Here is a 26,085-nt window from a genome sequence, read left to right as displayed (position 1 = left end):
TATCCCCGATGGACTTGTTTCATGGTGAGATTAATGCAGGATTTAAATGGGTCAGGAGGAATATTGGTATCCTGTCTTTTTTTTTTCCTTTTCTGATCAAAGATATTACATCCACTCTAGACAGAGTAGACAGGCTCAAATGCCTCATACCGAACAGCAAGACAGGAAACCTGTGCAAATAGAGCTCTCCCTTTCTCCCAAAATAGAAGGTTTGCGGTTGCTGCAGATAAGGTGTCACCCACTGAAAACAGTGCACTCAATTGTGTTTCCATGGCGGCCCTGTATCTCCTGACAGAAACAATTTAGAGCCACTTCTCTTAACATCACATTTATTTATCCATTGACCTTTCTTATGGCAAGGATAACTTCTTGAGAGTAACTTTTCTTGTTCCGGCTCTAAATGATTCCAGATGCTACACTGTTTTATCCATTAGTGCTTAGCGCTCAGGCCCAAACCTCGAAAGAAACGAATGGCCTTGTCAGTGTCAGATATTGACTCCAGTATGAAATTGAAGATGCAAATACGTCTGTATTTTTCTTTTTCTTTTTTTTTTTACAAGTTCAAAACAGCAAATAGCTTTGAGGTCGTTTGAGACAACAGAATTTATGAAGCAATGTGCTTTGATCTTGGTGTGGTGTCCTCATTTTACAGGAAACACCTGCTTCAAACACATTTAGGGAGATTAGGAGTCAGCTTGTTATCTTTCCCCTCCATGCTTGTGTCTTTTACAGGACTGGAATTTCAATGCAGGACCAGACACTGTGAAACGCTGTCTCCACAACCAGCGGAACACAGCCGTCGTTCATTTGTTGGCTGAAATGTTGTTCAGCCACATCAAGGACCTGTTCACATTGATACATTGTAGCTGTGCTGTTGTGAAGTTAAAGTGACCTGAATCTTTAGAGACCAGCGGGTTAAAGTTTAATTAAAAAAACTTCTATTGTGTTCAACCTGACAGGAATGAATAAAAACAATTCAACTCATATATTAAAAGGTATTTCTAGGTAGAGACTGTTATTTCTATGTAATTTAATCAAGTGCACGTTCAGAAGAGTTTCATTTTGTGATCGTAGCTTTCCAACCCAAAGCACTATGGGAACGCGCATCACCATTTTCATTTTCAAAAAAGATTCCTCGAACGCTCAAGATATCTGCGGCGACATTTTTTCCAACGAGACAGAGAATTACCCCCTCACAATCACAAAGTTTGCACTGAATAAAGACTTGAAGCTCGTAACATTGTCTTATTGATGTGCAGAATATACACGGGTAGGCGGAAAATCCCAAACAAAATTTCAGCGAGACGGATTGTGATCTCATCATCAGGGAAAGGCGATAGCTGAGATTGATTGTGCTGTGTCTTTTACCAAAGAGAAAAAAACCCTGTTCTCTTTGCAGCCCACATTGTGGATTCCTCGTAGAAAAAACATTCTTTGCTCTGAAAATAATACATCTGTGTACATTTGCTCCAGGCTGGTGTGTTTGTGTGTGTGTGTGTGTGTGTGTGAGCCAGCACTCTTTAAAGTCTATGGTGATGTTAAACCAGCTGCCAAACTTTGTGACCTATAATGCACAGTTCTTGTTAGTTAACATGGTTGTTGTTGTTTTTTATCTATTATCCTCCTGTAAAATATACACACACATTTCACATCGTCACCATGCAGACTAAGCATGTTGATAAAAATAAAAGGACATCAACAGTCAGCTATCTTATTCCTGCAGCCCATCTGTCAGTCGTATCTGTCCCTTCCAACTACAAAGATGTAAATTATATCTCACTGGACCCTGCCAATACTTAGAGCGCATCAGCTCAACTAGGCCCGTCCTTTGTAGATCTCATTTGATTCTCACTGCTGATAGTGGATGCGGCAATTTATGCCAGTGTTCATTCAAGTAGATGGAGATCAAAGAACCTCGTGCTACCACTGCCTACACTCCCATCTCTGGTTTCATCAGATCTGGAACAGGGCTCCTTGCCGCCCCTTCTTGATTCACCCACTGAATCAACAGGGTCAAAATCCAGTCCTGCAGAGCAAAGGTGCACTGAAAACCAGAGGTTTAAAAGCATGTATTTACATGTTTATCACCCATGGCTAAATTAGCTCTGTGCTGATCAGACCTAATTGTATTAACAGGAAAATGGTGTGAAATATTATTTTCCTCTCCAGAAATTGAAAATACAGACTGCGAGCGATGGTTATCCCTTCCAGGTGTTGCCGAGCTGTGTGAACGATTGCATCACTTTAAAGAGACAAACATTTATTCACAGCACAACCACAAGCAAGGTTACTTAGTCTTAAATATCAGTGGAGGTCAACACCTAATGTATTACAAATCGGTAAAGGGGAAAAGAGAAACATTCTCGAATCAATTTCTCTGTCTCCACATTTTATTCATGAGCATCTATCCACAATGGGTTGAGCACATAATGTTTTGCATTATCACTGACAGTCTATTCATTATTGTTGTTTTTGTTTTATTAATCCCCCTGCAGTTTAAGAAAATTGGACGACTACTGTCAACTTTCAGGGAGTGATGAAGAAAAACTTAATGTGCACAGATATTTGATGAAAGATAGCTGAACTTCTTATTAGTGCTCACAGTGGTGGTGAATAAAAGAATTCCCTCGATGAGCTCAGTTGCCCTTACTTCAAAATATGAGTTTATTCCAACACAGATCTCCCAGATGGCACCTGGTGACACAATAACTTCATTCTTTCAGTCCGTGCACAAGTTTTCACAAATGAAAAAGTCATTGGAGAAACAAATTATTTCCCAATAAGCCTTCTTTCATAACTTTTCAGAAGGAAAATAACTCTCCTCCAGCTCTGAATATGATTGTGTGATTTGAACACGGTATTTGTGGTGGTGAGCGTGGTTCTATCACTCAGCTGTAGGACAGAGAGGCGGAGCCGACTCAGCGGTAGCGGCATGATTGGCAAGTTTGACTTTGGTTATGAAAGACCGTGCAGCGGAGTGGCCGGGCTCGGCAGAGCAGCGCAGGGCATGGGAATTAAAGTACACTATTTTTGAGTTAAGTGTGTGTCAAAGAATAGAGTCCAGACTGTGAGGCAACGCACCGAGAATTATTAAAAAAATATATATATTAAAAAAAGAATATATATATATATATATATCCTCCCGTCATGGGCCTCTGTAGGTCTCTGGGCCATGCATGGCACAGGTTGCATCGTCGGTAGTTACGCCCATCGGTTCTGTATCTAACATGTTGCATTGTTCATACCATCTAGTTCAATTTGCAGTCACATTCACGTAATACATCACACAGAAGTTAATTTTGGGCCTATTACTCTGGTGAGAGAGGTGAATCTAGCAGGTTTGCTGTGTCATTTTAACAAGAGCTCATTACACCTTCACTGTGACAAACCTCATTCTCTGAAAAGAGGGTACAACCAAAAGCAGCAGCAAGACCAAGTAGTCCACTACTAAAGTTTAATCATATCAGAGAGATTTTTTTCACTTTTATAAGTGACTTTGCAATCAGTGAATTTTATTTTTTGTTTCTACTTGTATTAAGGAAACACTCATTCTTAGAGGTTTCATTAAATACGTATTGAAGTTTAACAAAACAAGGACGAAAAAAAATTATGTAATGTTCAACATTAGCCTGATTACTGACAATAATGCTTATGGTGAGTGCTGCTGTAATTTATTCATAACTGTAAAGATATGCAGACCAATATTCACTAATGCCTCCGTGATGGTACCAATAACATCTGTGAGGTATTTTATAGTCAGCTCCTTTACCAGATGTCCGAATACAAACCACACCTCAGAAAATAGATAGGAGAGGAGGGATTGTCATATAGTTGCAATATAGGGCAGCGCTATTCTGTTGTTTTCCAATTTCCACTGATGCCTCAGACTTTTTTCCACATATAAACTGTTTTTTCTTTACAGAAGATAAAACTGGGAAAGTGTTTTCATCTGTTATTCCCTTTTAAAGTGCAAAGTAAAAGTCTGTAGTTGACTTTTAGTTGTTTTCATAAACTTGTTCTGAGGTGTCATGCACAGCTCAACCTTTTCAAATGTCAGTTGTGTCCTGTAGGCCACAGTCAAATAAGAATTCAGTAGCAGTGCTGTATTTTTCATACACTGTGACGTTTTCCCCCCTCTGGTTCATCTTGAATATATTATGGATTCTTGTTATTAAAGGTCCACACAAAGATTAAATTCTAGGTTTAATATTGTTATTTTTACAAGGACGTTGTATTTTGGTATGCACTACAGATGCTGGGGTTTTTTCATGAAGAAACTGAGAGAGCAAGAAAAGAGTAAAAACAAACACAAAAACGTGCAGGGAAAATTTCAATAGAGCTATTCAAACGGGTGAGAAAAGAAAAATATTTTTTTTTACCTATAACCTATAAAGGTAAAAAGGTTCAGGTTATAAAGGAGCTTGTAATTAAGAAAACGAATCTAAATCTAACTTCAATTGATGGAGGTCAACTTTTTAAAGCCATTTACTTACTGAAAAAAATACTAGCTGTGGCAAAGTCATGGGTCCACGTCAGCATCCCTCAAAGCTTTGTAGCTGCACCGTTTTCATGCTCTTGACTTAGCCACAAACAAAAGAACAGTTATTCATACCGGAGCCCAAGGCAAAGCACCCGAACACAACCCTGTGTCATGTTGTCAGCACACTAACATTTGAGCTCCCTGGAAATCCTGTATTACGATGTCCTATCAGCACAGCTGCTGGAGGGCATGTTGCAGGTGCCGGGCCAAGGGACTCACGGTGGCATGGCACATTTTAAAGGATACAAAGCAGCTGAATGAAGGGGGGAGGTCTGTGGTCTCACTGTCAACGCATGATGACCCATAGAACATGTATCATAACTGATTTTCTTTCTTTATCCTCTCGCTTATCCTTTCCTGAAAGCTGTTAGTGATGTGTGGGCCAGAGCTTATCAAGACCCGCATCTCGGACCTGGCCACTGCAACGGGGCTTATGGAGATAATCAAGGGTTTTGATTTACTAACACCACCTAGACCAGGCTTATCAGGCTCAGCAGATGCTGCTACTGAGACCTATCGTTCTTCCTTTAGTTGCGTATTATTTATTTTTTTAAAGGAGGACTCCTAATGCATGTATACATTTATCTACTGTAAATCAACCTGTCAGCTGGCTTTCCACATGGGATTTAGTCTGTGTAAATAGTTAAAGGATACTAATATTTTTATTCGCTAATGTCAACACTGATAATAACAGAAAATACAGTAAAAATCCGTTCATGTGTGGGGTTTATTAATGTGGTGTTGACATCCACAGTAATTAGCCTCCTGCATTTATGAAGAATTAATAAAATTTGTTTTTGCAAAAGGTGCAAAGACATTTATTTGGTAATGGTGCAGCATAATTAACCTGCTCACTGAATAGTTTTTGTTAATGCAAGAGCAAAAAGCCTCTTTACCATGAATGCACTCGCAAATCAATTAGAGTCCAGTCTGACATTGCCCTGTTGTTCTTTGGCCCCAATGTAGACTCTTCAGAATACTGCAGCTATTTGTCAAAAGCTTAGCCCTAAAATACACAGAAGGGACAAAACATTGCATTTGGGAACCAAAGCTGGAAACCTTCTTCTTTGAAGTGATTGTCATCAAAGCAAAGCAGTGCTGCGTGTGGACCGTTAGTCAGCATGGTGCTTGTTTTCTAAAATACCTGAAATCAGTGATTTCTGCCTCATTAATTATACAAAGCCTTGAGCATTTGAAGAAAAGTGGTTCCTACAGATGTACTTCAGTTTTAGTAGATATTTTACACATTTGATTATTTTGATTCTGTGTCACAGCTCATTAAGTACCACATTAATTACTAATGTGATTGCAATAATGCCCGGCCGCAAACAAAAAAAATCTTATGACTAGAAAAATCCCCTTTTCTTAAAAGATCTCAATTACTAAATGTTAAGTATTTTCAAATAACATTGGCTAAAATATTATTTATATACTGTATATATACTGTGTGTGTATATATGTATATATATATATATATATATATATATATATATATATGTATATATATATATATATATATATATATATATATATATATATATATATATATATATATATATATATATTCAGGGCAGTAACACACAAACACTGTGAGTCACAGAAATAAAGTTCTCTGCCAAGTAAAATCACACACTCACGACATCATACAGGCTTAGGAGAAGTTAGAGGCCAATGAAAGTAATGTGATTACTGCCTCCTAAAACTGATGAAAGTGATGATTAAAAGGATCATATTAAAGGGTTTCGTTGCACCTAGGAACTTCCTTGCTGACTCGACTGTTCCCAAATATGACCACAGCGTTTGGTCTTTCAGCTGAGGATGTAGTATGTGGGCATTCGCACTAGGTTGTGATGTGAAGGTGAAAGAGGTAGTGAATGTGAACTATAGAGCCCAGCCTGCAGATAATGTTTTACTATTTAAGCACCACTAATGCAGGATAAATTGGTTAATTCTGTTTCAGGATGGTGGTGTCATCTCCGGAGTTGGGGATTTATCTTTATCACACCAAAGGTCATCACCAAGTTATTTTCCTTGGGGTAGTGTGTTAAATTTGCTACAACAATGACATAGGATTTAAAAATGGTTCTGCGTGTAATCACTTTAATGAAAATATTAAATGGGAATGACAAGAGGTCTAAAACTGGAGGCTCGGATGCCTCTGACTCACCGATGTAGACCAGGGCTTTGACTCCCTGCAGCTGTTTTGTGATCTCAAAGTAGAAAGTTTAGGAAGCAAAAACAGTTTTTCTCTTTAGGTTTTATTTACATCTTGAATGCATTAGGAAAGTAAATATAAAGTTGGAGGTAATAAGTTAATAAGAATTATATTTTGGACAACAATGTCGAAAAGCTGCTGCACTTCCTAAATTGGCTCAAATTAAAATATCATTTAAAACCCTGAGCAGAGCAATTTCATCATTGTGCCTAATGTGAAAACCAGACTGGAATTTATCAAATGTTTCATTGCAGTCCAGAATCTGTACCATTAAACCATTATTTGAGACAGGTGGGCAGTAAATCATCCCACAGTAAAAAAAAAAAAAAAAGGATGAGTCAATCCAATCTCAGGCATACACGCCGCAGAAGTATTGAACTTGCCAACATCCAAAGTGCGGCAGACAAAGAGATAAAATAAAAAACAGCAGCGAAGGCCTCCTATTCAACCAGTGCTCCTGTGGGCACAGTGACAAAATCACAGTCTGTGGGGCACAGTTTAGGCAACGCCATGGGGTTTTTATCCTGGTCTCTGTAATAAACATAACGTCCAGCTCACTAGATGAAAAAAAGGTAATCTGGATCAGGTTGCTACCAATAGGGACACATTTCTTCAGTCTGAAATCTGTGATAATGGTAACTGGGATCTGGATAACCAATTAGAAAGGGACGAAAAACAAATGAAAGTGTAAATGCCGGGGTAAGACGATGGGGGGGGGGCGGGGGGGGTGGCGCGTGTTGAGATGAGACAGGAGGGCTTGTGGCGGGGGGGGGGGGGGGGGTGCTGTGTAAACAGTCGTGCAAATGGAAGGGACTGGACTGCAAGCTGAATATTAGCAAAAAAGTATTTGGTTACCATACATTGTTGGGATCAATCTCGTTGACTTTTTGAAGAAAGAAGCAGTCCCAGGAAAAGTTAACATCAACAAAATCCATGTTGTGAGATCCAGGTGTGGAGCCAGGTGTGCAGGCTGAAAATATGCCTAAAGCAAACCAAGACAAACTTGTTCTGGAACTGGAACTGTCCATTCCTCTAGCTCCGGTTTTCAGCCTCTGACTGAAACACTTGGTTTGAGCTCCTGTCTCTTTAAGGCCTGGCTTCCTATAAAGCCCAGTCTGCTCTGATTGGCCAGCTGGCCCACTCTGTTGTGATTGGTGAATGGCTTCCAGCCCGTGTAGACAGAGTCTGCCTTCCTTCTCGCTGTACCTGGCTTTTTTGGGGGGGCGTGTCAGACTAGCTGCTAGGTGTACCTTTTGCACTTCCATAGCATTGTGATGTCATGTGACACCACGATGGTACAGAAGCATCGACTAGTGACGATACGCTTCATTAACTTAGGGAGCAGTGTATTATGTTGAGGAGAGGAGTCCGCCATAACAAAGACTTTGGGATTTTTAACTTTGAAGGCCCTTTAAAATACACAAAAAAATAAACTATATAACACAATAGAGGAAATCATAATATGCCTTTAAAAGAGTATTTAAAGTTTTTATACATTTTTATACTTAAATGTATAACTTAAATAGGGTATAATATATTTCCTATATTCGGTTCCTCGTGCAACAATTCACCTTTGTTACTGAACTCTTGTCAGATTCAAAACAAAATGGCTAATCAATTATTAATGAGCAACAAGGGACCAATGTGAAGAAAATGACTACAATTTACTACAGCAAGGATCAGAGGTATCTGTGGTACATGTTGGCATGATTGTACAGGTGATATTTCAATTCTCACATGGAATTATCTCATTTCTGATTTCACTGCCTCTGGAGGCGATAAATATTCCAGCTGTCACCAAGTGAAACGTGGGAATTAAATGTAAGCCAGGAGGAGAAGAAAAAATGAAAATGTCACAAATTTGTCATCTAGTTCTACAACAGTGTCAGGTGCCCTATTTGAGCACAATGCAGCTATGAATTTAAAAACTATGAATATTCACTTCTAGCATGACTTCACATGTTCAATACGCTAACTAAGATAAGGATTGTCTTTTCAGAATATAAGAGATGACTGGACTAAAATCAATTGTCGGAACAGGGCATCGCAAGGTAAGAAACTGTTTTGCAAGTCTTTCGCAGTATTCTGCTCCGAGTTCAGATTTTGTGTGAGAGGCCCCTTAGAACTCCTGTGATTTCATCTCATCTCTGCACAAAACAGTACAATGGAAATGCTGAGACAAGGATGAATGACCTCATCCTATTTTATTTTTAAAGGTTAGCCCTTTTCCCCCCATCTCCTGCACCTGGCCAGCTCTGGACCACCAGGTGCCCCATCTCTTTCAAAGACAGGCAATATGCCCTATTTTACAAGGCATCTGGAAATGTCACAGTCATTAACAGTCGAAAAAGGAACCTAACCTCTCTTCTTTATTGAAAAACAAAGAGGCTACCAAACATGATGTAATATTTTTACATATGTTACAGTACATTACTCAGTGAATTTTCTAATTCATTGATGAAAGTAATTTTTAGCCATCATTACGCAGAATAAATCAAATACAGTAGCTGGGATTATACTTTAATTTGGCATAAGCAAGATTTACTTTGAGTTGTGGCAGGGAGCCAGCTTCAACATATTTTTTGTGGAAAAATTCAAATTGGCTCTGTGCCACATGTTATACTGGCTTTGAAATGCAGTATCCTTCCCCAGGGTGCATGTACTGCATGAACACAATCAATTATACCTGCAAATGGCTTGCTGGTGAAACATTTCTGACCATGAATTTGTGTTATGATGCTGTTGCATAACACTGTGGTGAAGTCAAATAAAGGCCAACCACCAATCATTCTCTCTGGGTAGAAATATTGCAATTTAGATACGTCCCTGATTGCTACAGCGAGTATTACACACAAAAACCATCAAATATAAATTTTTACATTGCTGTACTTTAACGGTCGAGAATATAATTTCATGCTGACAATTTAGGACTAATGTTTGGTGTGACACATCTCAAGCCACAACAAACCGACAGAAGTGACACATCCATTATGTCTGTCTGAGGCAAGGAGGTGACCTTTGAAACTCATTCTCTTCCTGCACACAGATTAGAAAGGGGAGCGTGAATTCCTCCTTTTATCAATCAAATGTTGTTCATGAGGTCTCACCTGAGTAATTGGACAGCGAAATTAGACAGAGTAGGTAGATAAGTAGGTACAAACAGCAGACTGGAACCTTTTGTTAAGGTAACATGCCTTTGGAGGCAGGCTTGTATTAGAGAAAGGCCTTTATTTCTAATTCCCTGTTTGATAAGTATAATTCATTCTTTAATACGAAGCAGAAGACGGGGCTACGGACCAACCCCAGTATTAAAGAGATTCCAGTCAAATTGAATTATCAACAGTGTTGAATGCAGCAATTAGATCTAATAGAACTAGAACTGCAGACTTTCCTGCATCAGTGACAACCAGCAGATCATTCATCACTTTTAAGAGTGCAGTCTCTGTACAGTGGTTTGCCCTGAATTTCAACTGATATGTCTCAAAGAGTCCGTTTCCTTCTTTAAAAAAAAGGTAAACTGTTCAGCATCACCATTTATTAAAGCTTTAGAGAAAAAGGGGAAGTTTGGAAATTGTTCTAAAATGATCCTGGGAGTCAGGGTCAAAAGAGCTTTTTCAGAAGGGGTTGAACAATTTTATTCTTAAAATAATCACAGACTGTAAAATTCAATAGTGAGATGTTAATTATGAAGAGAATATAAGAGCTTACAGATCCATACACATCTTTCAGATATCTCTTTGGCAGGATGTCGAGAGCACAAGATGAGCGCTTCATTTTATTGATCTCCTCAGTGAGAGTGTCCATGGATATTGAGTCAAAGAACTGGGGAGTGGTATAAAAAAGAAACGATTGTGTCCCGTGCACGGAGGGGGAATGTTCATTTTGATGCTGGAGACTTTGCTGACGAAAAAAGTTAAAAAAATTCCATATTGACATTTGAAGGTTGTTCTGTGGTTAATAAGATTAAACAAAGTCCTGGAGTTGTGTCTGTTCTTTTCAATAAGGTCAGAAAAATATCATGTTCTTGCATTTTTAACCTCTGTATTCAAATTAGGGTAGAGTCTTTTAAAATGTCAAGGTGCACAGGGCTTTCTACTTTCGCTCTGTCCTACAATGTCCTCTTTGGGGCATGTATACTGTCAGTTATCCAAAGAGATCTTTTTTCTGCCTAAATCAAGCAATTTGGTACAAGATTTGGTTGCAAGTAATATTAGTGTTCTTTTTTTAGGACTGAGTCAATATCTTGACTTAGCCAATATAATATCTAGAGTCATACCAGCATGGAGATATAGATATAGATATAGATAAATAGATATGCCTAAAATAAGTACAGTACATTTGCGAGTAGTTTCTCCGGAGACATGCAGGGGTCTGAATCAAGCTCTATCCAGAGGAACGTGGGAGACAGACAGACCTAATGTGCATGTTAGAGAGAATAAAAACTAAAGAAAGTGAAAGAGTCAAATCACTGCATGAGACTGCAGTGTGGATATGCTAACTCAAATGACTGTAAGTGAGCTGTTGCGCTGTCCTAAAAAAACATGGTGCTGCAGGGGAACCCGAACAATGTTGTTTCTGAGTGTGAACTTAGCTTGAGGTTTCACCACCAATTAGGAGAGAATCAGCCAGAGCAGGGATTTGCTGCATTTCATCAGCTGACTTGAAGGGCTGGTTGTTTTCAGGTCACAGAGGCAAGACCAAGAGGTAATTTGACTAGACACGCATAGAGCATGCTAATGTCTATGTGCACTTCATTACCCCAGCCCGAGACCACACTGTTGAAAAGAGTATTACTGAACAGATCTCTCCATCATTGTACCTTTTGTGTGACTTAAGATCCCTCCTTGCATTAACTTTCTCTGGAGTTTGGTGCATAATATTGTTTACACACCTGAGGCCATGAAAATTTGATTCCCCGATTCAATTATGAGAATGCCTTTGCAATGTCATTACTACTGCCTTCCCACTTCATTTACCAGGCCCTGACACGACAGTGATAGTTTGGAATTAGAGTCTCAGCTGAAGAGATGGAGATAACAGGATGATTCATGGTCTTTCAAAAGAGGTCACAGCTTCCTGTGCCTTTACGACAGGAATTTGGGATTCCCTCGGTGCATGTAGTGAAGGGCAGCAAGCCAAGCCTCCCAGTTGGCATACACAATTAGTTGTGGTGAGGAAAAGGACTAAACACCTCACCATAAAACTTGTTATTTCCAACTTTAAAGTTTTGTCTTTTTGACGAGAATGGGTGGAACATGTCGTATTTTACAAAATGCACAAATCCAACTCTGTAATATTACAGATGAAATTACGGTCAGAACGCCGAAATTGACAAATAAACGGCGATAACAAGCACATTTTAATGTTCATGAGGACAATAAAATGAAATTGAAAAGCAAGGCATACTTTGTCCGAATAGACGCAGAAAATCACTTCTAATGAAAAATAAGTGGACGTGAAGGTTAAATACAAGATCTTCCCTCCATCCTCTCTGTTTCTAATTACTAGGCGAGAGCGTGAGAGTGCCGTGCTCCTGCAGCTGCCTGGTGACTGCTGCAGAAACCAAATTTTCTCTGCTGTCTATTATAATGAAAGTGACCAGACTGTCAGTATTTCTGTAGGGTGTACTGGGCTCTGCGACAGCTCCTGGGTTTAACCTACTGTTCCTGATGAATCAAACACTATCTCGATTTCTGGATGATAACCAAAGATAGCCACCGGGGCGTAATGCTCTGTTAGAATTGACAATGTGTGAATGTGCAGGGGCTGCACTCGTGCACATCATGACATGGCTAACAACCTACGTAATGATGTCCTGCATAATAGCTGCATACGGTTATCATTGGAAACTGTTGACCAACGACATCTCCTGTTTGTCACAACAGAGTTTGGTGTCAAATTCAGAAATCACCGTTTACGTCTTACTTTAATTTCCACCACTATTTTCGTAATTTTAAACACAATTGCCGCTGCCTTGGTATGGTGTGATGCAATTTTTTGGGCTGTGTATGAGAAATTCTAAATGTGTTTCACCAATAAAACTGTGCATTTCAACAGCAAAGCAGCTTAATACAGCAGCTACATATATTTCTCTTTTTATCAGAATAATGAATTAAGTTTCTAAGGCAGATGCAAATTAAAAGATTGAAAGATACAGTATAGAAATTAAACTGCTGCATTGAAATTTAATCTTCTCAGATAAACTGAGTGCTGGGATCATGCATCACAAAGTTTTTCAATAGATGTAATCAGTTTGTGACTGTATTGTGACACCCCTCACTCAGGAAAATTAATCATTTAAAACATGACAGAGAAGTGGGTTTTCTGTACACCATTGGAAACCTGCTTTTCCTTTTAAACACATTTAGTTTTTATTGTTTTTTCAAACATTTATTCTAGCTTTTGAAGCCTTAACTGAAACAGTCTAAACATGTATGAAGGACTGTGAAACTGGTAGTAAGTTTTACCTTGCAAATGTTATGCACGGAAGCACGCTCTGTCAATCATAAAGAACTCGATTCAAGTGACAACTTAAAATAAGATGCTTCCAACAGCAGCTGAATTCTTAAGATGAAATAGAGCTTGGCAAGTAACTGCGAATACACAATGTCTAGATAAGGTCAAATGTGATGAAGAATGTGATGTGAATAGGAAAATTTCATAATACGACAATACAGTCATTTAATCTAAGAAGGTGAAATACAGTAAAATAAAACAGGAAATTAACAAACAGACGTGTTTCCTTTTATTAGATTAATTTTCCTTTATGGCTAATTTATGTTCTCTGCTGTCGAACCTAGACTATGTTGGGCCAAAAGTAAGACACCTTGCAAGATACAAAATCTATTGTGTAGCTGAAACAAACAGATTACCACTGAAACATCTTTATCTATACAGCACTGAGGGCTACATCATGCGGCAATAGAAAAAAACTCTTTTGTTTCATATCATGCTCAATCATTTATTTTGTTGTGCCACAAATCCCACTCTTTACTGTGACATTCTTCGTCATTTGGATGAAGCCAACACAGACAAACAAGGAGGAGAGTGAATGTGACAGGAAGAGGACCAGTAAAGACAAAACTGGGAGACTTTGCCTAAAGAGCGGCTTCTTCTGTTGCATGAACGTGGTTTGGGGGAACTGAAAAAGTCTGACGCAGACGCAGTCAAGTCACCACACCTTACGCAATTACCACTAACCTCTTTTATCACCTACACAAGAATCATGTCAAACGGTACGGATAGAGTCAAGGAACACACAGTTGAGAAAAAGGTATGCATAACAAGTAACGCTGCGTATCATTATCTGCCTCACGTCTCTAAATGGTAAGGACAAAATAAGAAACAGCTCTTGCAATGTTATAATCCCCAACAACCTCAATACCCAATATGGAAGGGTCTCTATGGGGATATGAGATTTTGGTTGTATGCCCTAAAATCACCTCTAATCCAGTCCACTAGATAAGAGTGTTGTTGGGACACTACAACATGCAAATTCTCTAGAAAAGACATCAGAGATAAGCTGCAAAGCTGCCCCGAGGCAGCGGCATATTGAGTCACACTGCCACTATCCCATTAAATGTTAAATTTTATCTGAAAACCCGCTGCCCTCCTAATTATCTGTATTGTGGAGTTCAAAGAGAAACAAGAGCCTGTGTTGGCAAACAAAACTAATTTGGACCGTCAACATTTTAATTTTATTAACACTGAATTTAATAAGAACAAAGTCTACTATTGTTATTCATACAATGTATTAATATATAATGTTGAGAGGTGCTCCAAATATGCCTCACGTCTCTAAATGGTATGGACAAAATAAGAAACAGCTCTTGCAATATTATAATCCACAACAACCTCAATACCAAACAACATAGAATTACATTTACGTATGTTCAAAAGCTGACGATTATACACGTTTTCTAGGTACTGCCCAAAAATAAAATCACATTTTGTAGATGCCGAAAAACTGAAAGTATAAAAGCTTTGATTCAAATCCGAAACATTTCAGCGCTGGATAAGGAAGGTCCGCCACGTTATCTGTCACTCTCACCTCACGAACAGAGAACAAACAATAAACTCAATTCAATTAAATTCAATTTTATTTGTACAGCGCCAAATCACAACATATCTCAGGGCACTTTACATAGTGAGGTATGTAAATATGACAGAGAAACCCGACAGTTCCCACAATGAGCAAGCACTTGGCGACGGTGGAGAAGAAAGAAAACTCAATTTTAACAGGAGGAAATCTCTCGGAGAACCGCACTCAGTTGTCAGGCTCTATTACACAACATAATTCCACATGACTTGTTTAATTCCGCCAACGACTGGTTTTCAGCTTTGATTTGCCAACATAAACAAAAACCTCTGTTTCCTTTTCTTTTTTCTCTTTTCTCTGGCACACACTGAAAGACCACAGACAACAAACCGAGAGACTGACGGAGACGTCACTCAGCTCAGCAGTTTGTCACCGTCTGTGCTGACAACTTCACTATATATATCTGGGTAGAGCATGATGCAGGAGGCAGGGCATGATGATAATTCCGCTGAGAAAAGCACTGTTTATTGTTTACAGTCATCAACACGCCAACCCGCTCGCTGAGAATCCTCCAGAGATTTTCCCGCTTTAGTCTCACATTGGGAGATGTGCATGTCTGAAAGCATCTTAAGTCACACACAGGCCCTATTCTCATCAGTGTTTGTGGTGTATAAATTTACTTTGTGTTGTTGTGTTTGCCAATTTTTGTTCACCTGTTACATTTTACGAATAATGAGAAAAAAGAGACGGGGAACCTCTCCATGTGTGAATGTTTTAAATTACAGTTTGCATGAAATTACTTTTTTAGACAGTGACATTTTGTTAAACAATAACACAGCGTGGTCATGATTTACCCTGAGCATTTGCCAGAATCAGTGTCCTATGCTCATTCATCGTGCTCATCCTCTCACTGACCCTCCGACTTCAAACCTTCAGGCAGATTCATTTCCACATTTCCACTGAAAAGAGGACAGCATATCTGTTTTTATGACAATATTTGAGGAATGACGTTTTTTAAATCTGTGTTTTTACCCTTCAGTCCAAGATTTTAAGCTCTTGAATCTCGCCCCGACCATCAAATCTGCCCCGACTTGCAGCCGTTAATACTCCTCCAACATAAACCACAACATTGGTCTTTTGGCTTCCTTGTCAGACATGAGAAAAACAGGTTGCTTGCCACATTTCCTTGACAGTTGTACATAGATAATGTCGATGTACAGAATGTCCTGGCTTTACTTCTTGGTTCAAGGGCAGGATGCGGAACATACTGTGAGCGGTGTGAGTTTCCATCTCTCAGGTTGGGGTCTTGTTATGTTGGGTAGAACCAGCGAATCTCCAATTCTCACAGCGGGTGCAGGATTTCTCAGACTGGCTTATGGCTGAAAGCATATCTTTGGAGTAGAACTATTGTTCTCACTCCTTTGACTCCAAAATAATACTGCTTAGCACGTTGTCCTACTTTTGGCTGCAGCTGATTGCCGTAAGGAAAAGTCCTTGGACGCAGTTGTGTTGCTTTTATTAGAAAGGCAATTCACCATGCAAAAAAAAAATCTGTTCATTAAGTGAACCAAGCCCCCTGTTTTGCTTGTACATTTGAAAAGGGCCATATTAAAGTCCCAAAGCGACATTGTTCCCTCATTTAAACAATATGGGACAGTCAGTCACCGGCTGGGTCAGGTCAGCCTGAGCTACAACTCTGACTGGACAGGACTTGAAGTGGAAGGTTGCCGAGGGATTTAGTGGAAGTAGTTCATTCAGCAAAACTGTAATCAAAAAACATCTACGGCACGTGAAGAGTAGATTTCCGCAGCCTGAGATACTATAAATGTGAGAAGTTTCAAGGGACAATTTCACTGATGATTAATGGATACCACTTTTGGAAGTTCAGTTCTCTTTGAACAGAGAAACCCCTTTGTCTGATGTACCAGGCAACCGGGGAGAAGTTGATAATGCAGACGTTTTTATAGAGGTCGCTTCCTTAGCCAGCTTCTTACAGGCTTTCTGCTGGGTTACAGGGTCACCAAGTTAAGTTGCTATTTAATAATTGTTTCATGACCATGCCAGACAAAAAGGAATAGAGAACCTATCAGGATACTTTGGCATATAGAATTATTTAGCATTATATCACATTTTTAGTAATCCGAAGCACTATATAACAATTATTCTTAATGATATGCTTAATCAAATTATCATGACCTGGACTCTGGATAAATGACAGGAAACTAATGGATGTATTAGGAAATTAAAAATTGGTTAAGTTCATTTAGGTTTTTGCTAAAATTGCAGTTTTTCTCATGAGACAATCAGACTCCAAGCTCCTGTAGCAGTGGTGACTGTGTTTGCAATAAATCTGATGGCGCTGGCTGAAATGACAAGTCCACTGTGTGCACATACAAAAAATCACTCCCATTATGCCGAATGTATTATGTCGCCTGGCACCCTGCAATTGGGTACAAATACATCTGATAAAATTACTGTCTGCGGCGCGCAGAGCTTTTTAAGACTATAAAAGCCCGTCAGGAAACCTGCTCTTAGTCCAACAGACACAGAATATCTATTACTACAGGCTGATACAATGGCCCTGAAAGCCATCTTTAAGAAAAAGAACACAAGCAAGTTCTGAGAACATCTTAGTTAAATTGACAACACAACCAAACAGACTGACATGGTGCAAGACAAGCTCTTCTTGTGTTGTCACGAATAAGTGTTGAATCAAGCTGGGACACACTTGTTAAATGCTTTGTGACTTTTAAAGTTATGAAGTCAGCTACTCGTTAAATTAACATCGATTTCCCTGGAAATAACAATCATGTCCCTGCCCAGTTCATCGCTCTTTGCTTACCCTGGCAACACTTTGTTGTTGCGTGTGCTCCAGTGTTCCAGTGCATTTCTATATTTGCTTGAGTCGCACAACTACCAAAGCCACAACTCTGCTGCTGCTGTGGGACAACTCCTCTCATCATTGGAAGATGAAAAGCAGAGCCGTGAAAAAGCCATGCTACACCACACTCACTTAAATCCATGAAAAAAACATACATCATTGCACATCTCTCTTTTCTGCTGACTTAATAAGTAAAACAAAATACAAAACACACCAACACACACAAACACACACGCACACACACGCACAAAGTTGGCAGCTGTATCGGAGTTGGATTGGACTCACAGTGTCCCAGAGACATGCAAGCATGCCAAGTTATAATGTGATCAAATCTGTTCTTCTTTGTTTTGCCACGCCTACTCTGCACAGCCTCTGTATGTTTCTGTCTCCACCTCTCTTGGCATTGTCTAGTGCAGTTTCAAAGTTGTTGGTTTTTTTATGGCAAGAAATCACAAAATGCTGCATTGCGGGCCTCCCCCCCACAAACAAATCATTAGCTATGTTCCAGTTTTGTCAAAAGATTGAGCACTAATACACTAATATATATACTATATATAGAAAATTAGAATTAAATAACAAATATATAGCCCCATTTCCTTATCATGACGTACAATTCAGTAACGAGCACAACTTTAATGTTGTGTCCTTCTCCATATGCTCAGTATTATTGTTGTTACTCTGAAAAAGCTCACCGTTACGCCTTTGCCCTATGGCCAAGAATGAATTTGTATATTTTTTCCCAATGATTCCTCTCGATGAGACGCAGAATTTAAACAAGCATGCATCGGTGGCAATGTCTTGCTTTAGATTTGACATACATGTTAACAAAGAAAAAGACAAAGCAGAAGAGGAAGAAAAAAATCTGTCTTAAAAATTTGCTCTGCCAACAAGCAAACAGGCCATTTACTTATTCTAGAAAATAATCCAGAACCTGCTCTAAACATTGGATTTACTCCCAATATTTATGAAGGCCTTTAGAAAATATATGGGTGTCACAAGTCTCCTGCCATCAATGATGGGCTTTAAGATTTTTATATTCATACTTTTGTATTTTAATGCAAGGTAGACAAACATTGTTTTTGTGTAATTGGTTTTTCACTGATGAACCTGGGAAAATTAATAGCTGCATTTCTGTCCTTATCCGGTCCAGATGTTCACGACACAAAATTAGGGGGGGGAAATCAGTTCGACAGCAGCCTCAGAAGCTGTTGTAAATCACACAGCTTTAAACTTCATTGGGACTTTATTGCCATATTCGCTGGTGTCGGTGAATCATCAAAAGTGAAAACATGCATGACAGGTCTCTGACTAGAAACGATCACATTGATTAAATTAAACCGAATCCTGTGGACTCTACACCAGCTTCTAATTAAATATTGCATAAAATGCAAAAACTCCGGTATATATAAATCACAGAAAGGCTTTGCATGCTGGGCATATATACAGTGAATGATATGCAGCACCTCTCCAAGCCTGCAGGAACTCATATGGCCCCATGTTCTTCATCTAATTTTAATCCTAAAATTAACAAAAACTTGTTCAACTTTAAACTTGTTTCTTGCCTTATCTGGGTTCCACCCTGAATATTATGCTGCAGTCTTCACCATAGTTTCCTCACACACACTCACACACACGCGCAACAATTATCGTTACGTTATGTTAATTTATTTTGTGTGGGTTATACATTCACTCTATTACCCTGGTTTATTTAGTCAGTACTTGGCTACCATCTTTGGTCTTAACTCTGGTTTTTCTGTTGTCACGTAGTTGGCTCACTATAAACCGGTGTAGATCACCAAAGTTGTTTGATGTAATTTCTAGTAAAGTGAAAAATAATAAAGAGCAATATATATATATATATATATATATATATGTAGACCAGTAGAATGACTTTGTTTTTCCAGGCTGGTTTTAGAACAAAGCTTTTACCACACTGAGTAAAATATTACATAGTGACTTTTATAGATGCATCTTAATTGCACAGTGTGTATTCCAGGTTTGACTGAGTAAGCCACAGAAATATACCGACTGGACCACAGAGGTGTGAAGCACTCGCCATGGCACTGAGGGGCATGTGCAATAATATACATCAATCACTTGAAAAACAAAAAAAACAACAACACACGACACACTTGTTATAAAAGCCACATGTTATTAGGATGCCGTGTGGTTAAAGCTAATATGTGCTGCTTTATTTTGCTTTGAGGGAAGAAGTGTATTGTAAGATCCTCGCTACCTCACCTCCCTCAAGCCCATATCCCACACGGTGTCACTCATGTTGATGAGGTGCCAACCAGAATGAAGCCTACTTTGAGGTAATAACTCCGCCTAAAGCCACCACAGGCACTGAAGACGCAGACAGTTGATATGGGCAAAGCTAAATGTAAAAACACTGCTGACATTTACCTTTGTTTTCTTCCAGCCAGTCGTGTTGGCTGCATGTCCCCACAGCTCCCGTCGCACGCCGACATCACCTGGGGTGCAGATGAAGTACAATTTATCCATATTTTGGATGGCGGCGCAGCTTAATTTTACACATTTTCATGGGTCTTATTTTACACCAGTCAAGTAAACAAAAGCCAATTACACACATGCTATGAGCTGGAGCCACGTGTTGGCTGGCAGCTGCACCATCAACAACTAAAACTCATTCCAAACAACAACAACAATAATCCCTACAACCCAGAAAAAACTGGGTGCAGCCCAAAATGGGACCACACCTCCATCAGTCAGGTACCATCCATCAATAACCATAGCAACAATGCTGATCAACAAACCAAACCATGTGGCTGCCAATGACACACACACACACACACACACACACACACACGCAGGCACACACTCACACACACTAACACACGCACGCACACACACACACACACACACAGACCACCATATACAAGCACTTTACGCTGCAGAGCTATAATGTTCAGTGCAGCACAGCAATTCAAAGATGTAATTTCAAAAGAATTACTCACTTTATCCTCTGAATCCTTCACAGACATTTCCGAGGGGGGTCAGGAGCATCTGAGGGGGGTTCTGTTCTTCTCAACCTTCAGTACATCTACTATAGATATATCTATACTACTTCAGGTTCTCCTCATGTCAACTGTCCATGGTGTCGTGCGGCCTCGTGAGTCTGTGCAATGTGTAATGTTCTCCCTCACATGTGAAGTGTCGTCTTCTCGTCGTCTCCCACAGAGCGTGGCGGGACAATCTCACAATCCATCATACGTCAGGGATCACCACTTCAACCAGGGCCAACTTTATTTTCTCCACTTTTTTTTTTTTTTTTTGTCGTCTCCTTCGTTACACTGAAGAGAAGTCGAGCGAGTGTGGGGGATGTTCGTCCCATCAGCTCCTCTAGTTCTTTTATGAAGATATAATTTTGTGTTTGTACAAGTCCCCCGCAGTTTGTGTCGCTCACGTGACAAATGTCAATGCGGCGCTTCCGCATCGAAAACCCGCGGTGAGTTCAAGACACGGAGAGAGCGTCGGGTTTTCCCCCACACGGGTAAGATGCGAGCCAAAACAGCCAAACTCCAGCAGCACGTTTAAAAACATCTTACCTGTTGTGGTTGTTCTTAGGACATCTCCACACGGCTGCTACGTCGAGCTGGTTCAAAAACATGCAGTCTGTGCAAACAACAAAAAACATTTTTAACTACAACACGAAACAGTGGCCCATCTTATTCTCAAGACATGATGACTCATTCAAGAATGACATTTTTATTATCAGGTTAAATTAGCCCATCATTATTTATTTTTTTGATGCCGTGGCTTATAAATATCCAATTAATTTGTATAATTATATATGTATTTTTTTAATTCTTGCAGATAGCAGCTGTATATGAAAACTATGCTGACAAGTGAGGTTTTCAAAGTCTGGGACTGTGGGCCTCCCCTTAGACAAAGCTTGGGGGGGGGGGGAGCTCATCCCTCACATCACCTCGCTTTACTTGCTTAGTCTTGTTTAACTTCAGACTCCACCAGATAAATGAAAAGGTCGCTCCTGAGGCATTTATCAGTTTCTGGCTCTGGGAAAGTGGGGAAAATAGAACAATTCCCCCCAAACTACTGTGCCTCTTTAACCAAATCAAAAACATTTTTACGTTATACCACATAATCTTCCTTGATAACTACTGTCATAACAAATGTCAATGTATCTTTTCCACCTCAGTCCACTGAGCCTCCCCTCCACTCAGTTTGGAGCCCCCCTGGGCAGGCCAACATCTTACCCAGTCAATTCAAAAACTCACTTGTAAAACAATGATTACATTATTATGGACATAAACAAGCAAGCCAAAGAAAAAGCTCTCTTAAAATCTACCTGCATATGGGGACTGCTTAATACAGGGTAAATGGCAAATTACTGCAGATATAGGTGCAGAGGATGGAAGAGATCTGCCATGATGGAAATATCTTGTTTGTTTGTCTTCTTTATATCTGTGTTATTTGTGATGTGTATATTTTTGGGGAAGTATGTTATGTGAGTCTAGCCAGTGTTTTATGACAAACCCAAATAGGTCCAATATTGCAGTTACAGATACGGCCCCCGTGTCATGATTGACATTTTGTTATCAAAGCAGTTGGGAATGCTAAATGAGGCAGTAAATACTTTTAGATTAACACGTGAAAAGAGGAATAACTCACATTTATTAATGAAGTGTGAACTGAAACATGAAAGGCAACAACATTTTCCCTTGTTTTATTTACGATTCGGGCCTGTCATTTGATTTGACTGTGTGATGGCAAGATGATTACAACAGGCTGTTTTTCACCTCAGACTATTTGACAGGAAAACCACACGTTTCATTAATAAAAAAAATGTCGTCATATTTCCTAGCTGCTTCCATTCTAGTATTGTTCATGCCGGCTCACTGTCATGGCTCACGCTTAATTAAACTGTTGGTAATGCTGTTAGTAAATTTTGTATTCAACTGTCTGTTTAATATTTTCTATCTATCTATCTATTTTCATGATATATAATTTAAAATGTGTATTTGTATATTCATGTAAATATACATGTATCCACCGAGTCACTTTTTAGTCTCCTGATATATTTTGTCTATGGTGAGCCAGAATGTAGCCATTGCAAATTTAAAGTTTTACTATGTGACTCAAAAGACTACACCTTCGAGATGGTTCCCAAAAAAATGCATCCACTTTAATGGAGTGAAAAGGCATGTTATCAAACAAATTCTTTTATAACATAGTGACAGAGTGGATTAGCAATGGTTTGTGTAATCCTCTTAGTGTCCAGATCGTTCAGCTGCCTGTGCTCCACCGACACATTAACCTGCAAATTAAACAAACTGTTACAAGGATGGAAAATTCATAAGTGGCAGAAAAAAAAACCCAGGTTGCCTGTTTTGAGGAATGACCCTCACAATAACTAGCTGGCACGGTCTACACATTTCTTTCTCATTTGCAATTTTTAAGCGGAACACACCGGTCAATGCCACTGTTGTGCAACAGCATAATTAGCCACCGAGAGCAGGAGTTATGTAGTTTAATTCATCATTTATGCAATTATAAATGTTCCCCCTTTTTGTATCAATGATGCATGGCCATTTTTAGCTGTCACTGTGAACGCCTGTTATAATTAACCATTCTTCTCAAAGCAAACAATGCTTATCTATAATTATATCCTGGTTATCTGTAGCTCCATTACAGTCCGTACTCTGTATGTACAAACACATTGATGCACATTACAGCTGCATACGTAACATTTTAGGGTATGTTAATTTGCCGAGCTTCATAAATAATCAAACGTCATTATTTGTCCACTGTATATGTCCCTGTGTTGTTTCCAGGCTGTGGGTTAATGACTCCATGGGCTGAAGCCTAGGATGTGGGCTGTGATGTGTCATTTACACAACAATCCCATTGATCTGTGTCGAATCACTGGCTAAACTGTAGCAGGCCCAACACCTCCTTTCTTCCACCAACAAGCTGTCAGTGCAGACAGAGATGTGCCTGAGAGAACTAGTGCATTTGGATTCTAAACAGGAGGTAGAGGAAACGTTTCGCTGTCAAAGGCTTGCTTCCAGGGAAACAAACATCAAACGTCAGCATGACACTGGGTGACAATGTGCCTCCTAGGGGGGGAAATTGTGAGACTTAAAAAAGCGAAACATTAATACCCCAGGAGTGACTTGCTTGGTTTCGACATGAAGTGCTCCGTTTGAAACGCAGCGACTTGAAATAGGCAAGAATGTTCCTATTCATGTTCAAGGTTGAAATTCAGCTGGATTCATTTACTGACCAAAAATAACTCCCTCTGCGCCGCAGTGTTTCCTCTGTCACAGAAATGTATTCCTCCTCTGTGGGTGGATGAGAAGAATCATGTCTAGCTGCATACATCTTGCAGCAATTTCAAACCAGTTTGATAAGCCCTCCCCTGAATTAATGTCCTAGATACACATATCATCTCATGGTAGATGAGATCTATATGGGTCTACATACAGCAGCCAAAAGCAAAGACCTACAAGAAAATATTTACAGTCTCAAATTAGCCATGAGTCTAAACCAAATCAAGCCTTTCAAGGTTATTTGTTTTGCAGATTATTTGGGAAACTAATTATTGTCCCCAGGTGTTATGAAGAGTCAGGCTTAATCTCCACCCCCATGATGCTCAATGGTATAGATTAGGCTCATAGTAAAATCTACTCCTTCAACGAAAGAGAGAGGGCGAGAGGGGGGGTCTAGACCGACACAAGCAGTCTAAGTATGTGTAGCTAATCGGCTTTCTGCTTTGCTTGAGCACGCTGTCCACTGGGCCCATTGATCCAGGCAAAGAACAGTCCTCTTTTTTCCCCCTCCAGGACCTGTAATACCTGCACGATGAGAGCCAAGGTGCTGCCAGCTGCAACAGCCACTCTCAATCCCACCATTTCAGGGCACCTCACACACACACACACACACACACACACACACACACACGCAGAGCACAAAGGGTGGAGAGCCGCCACTGCAAAACACACTGAAGCTCTTTACAGCCCCCTGCTGTGCTTCATATAATACAGCAATTTGCACTGACTGAAACACTGTACTGCATGACTGCATGTGCTGTTTATTTGAAATAGATAATGAAAGATGCATAATTTAGGATATAATAAATCGTATATTGAATTGGTGACACTTAGTTTTAAAATTTCCTCATATTGTCATATGTATTTGTGTTTAGTTTTCAAACATTTGATTTCCACACAAACGGTCTGGAAGAAACCAAATTGCAGACATTGCATGTGCAGAGGGTTCTTAGTGTGGACCGCCCTCATGTGTGCATGGCGGGTCAAATGTCTTCCAAAACAGTGAACCTTATTTTATAGCTTTGTTTTTTATAGTGACCTCATTGAGTATACGAAAGGTCAAAGGTGGTGACTTTGCATTTCTATACAGACTTTAATGCTGCCTTGGAACTGCTGTTTAAATTAAAGCATCTTTATTAGTGGGCAAGTGTTTGCCATGAATAATTTGCATGCAGCATATCTAATCACCCATCCCAAGGAAGAGAGCCGCATGACAGTGGTTCAGAGGGCGAACTGGGATCCATTCTCCATGCTTTCCCATTAACACTGGGGTGTTTTTTTCTTCTTTGTGATTATTACTTACTGCATACAACAATTAGCTGCCTAGTCTCTCATACGTTTTCATTAGCACATAATGCAGCTCACACACACACACACACACAGTGGTAAATGACTACTGCAGGGGTACATTTTGCAGTTTATCTTTGATTTAAGTCGTAGACAACAAGTTCAAGTCTGTGTGGCATGAAATGTTCTACTCATTTGTGGCATGTTAATTTTATTTTAACATTCAGACTTGTAAATCTAGCTCGTCTTGTCATTGAAGAGATTTACAGTATTTATGCAGAATAGCCCCACTTGCGATGTCAAGTTAGAATTAATCCATAAGAGTCAATTGTGGTCTTTCAATATCCAGAAAATGATTGTTCTCCTTGCGATCACTCAAATATTTGTGAGTGAAATGAGTGGTGACATACTTTGTTAGAATCCCTGTTTTTGTGCACAGACACAAGCGTATAATGCGGTATGACATATTCCATATAGTGCACTACACCCTGTTCTCCCATACACTACATCTTATTGGGTTAAGTTGATAGACTTGCACTTTGCGTGTTACCTCTCTCCTCAGTGCCTTCAGGTTTTTCTCTCGGGATTGATTCATCTTTGTAAAAGCTTTTCAGAGCTTGCAGGTTTCTATCTCTAGCAGACTTGATGTCAAGCTCCAGAAAAAGCTTACTTACATTCCTTGTCACATCACTTCTACTGTTAATTCAATTTCATCAGTGCTAATTCACTACCGTAATTTTATCACAGAGCTACTGGGATGAAAGATTAGCGTGTACACATCATGCCTCTTTATAACATGCACAGCAGGGC

At 39.6% G+C, this 26,085-nt stretch overlaps 1 protein-coding gene across 3 annotated transcripts in view; it reads right to left on the bottom strand.

The window, feature by feature from the left end:
* Positions 1-21,144, bottom strand: part of lrfn1 (leucine rich repeat and fibronectin type III domain containing 1) — a 147,492-nt gene extending 126,348 nt beyond the window's left edge. For all 3 annotated transcript variants that reach the window (XM_035622178.2, XM_035622185.2, XM_035622179.2), the window contains exons 1-2: positions 20,653-21,144; positions 20,081-20,148 (exon numbers count right to left, since the gene is read on the bottom strand). The gene's annotated coding sequence lies outside the window, so the exon portion shown is untranslated. The remainder of the gene's footprint in view (positions 1-20,080; positions 20,149-20,652) is intronic.
* Positions 21,145-26,085: the final 4,941 nt, after the last annotated feature.

This window comes from Scophthalmus maximus, chromosome 11 (genome assembly GCF_022379125.1).
Source record: "Scophthalmus maximus strain ysfricsl-2021 chromosome 11, ASM2237912v1, whole genome shotgun sequence".
In the NCBI taxonomy this organism is placed as follows: Eukaryota; Metazoa; Chordata; class Actinopteri; order Pleuronectiformes; family Scophthalmidae; genus Scophthalmus; species Scophthalmus maximus.
Note: the sequence above shows the minus strand (reverse complement) of the source record. Positions and strands in the feature narration are given on the sequence as shown.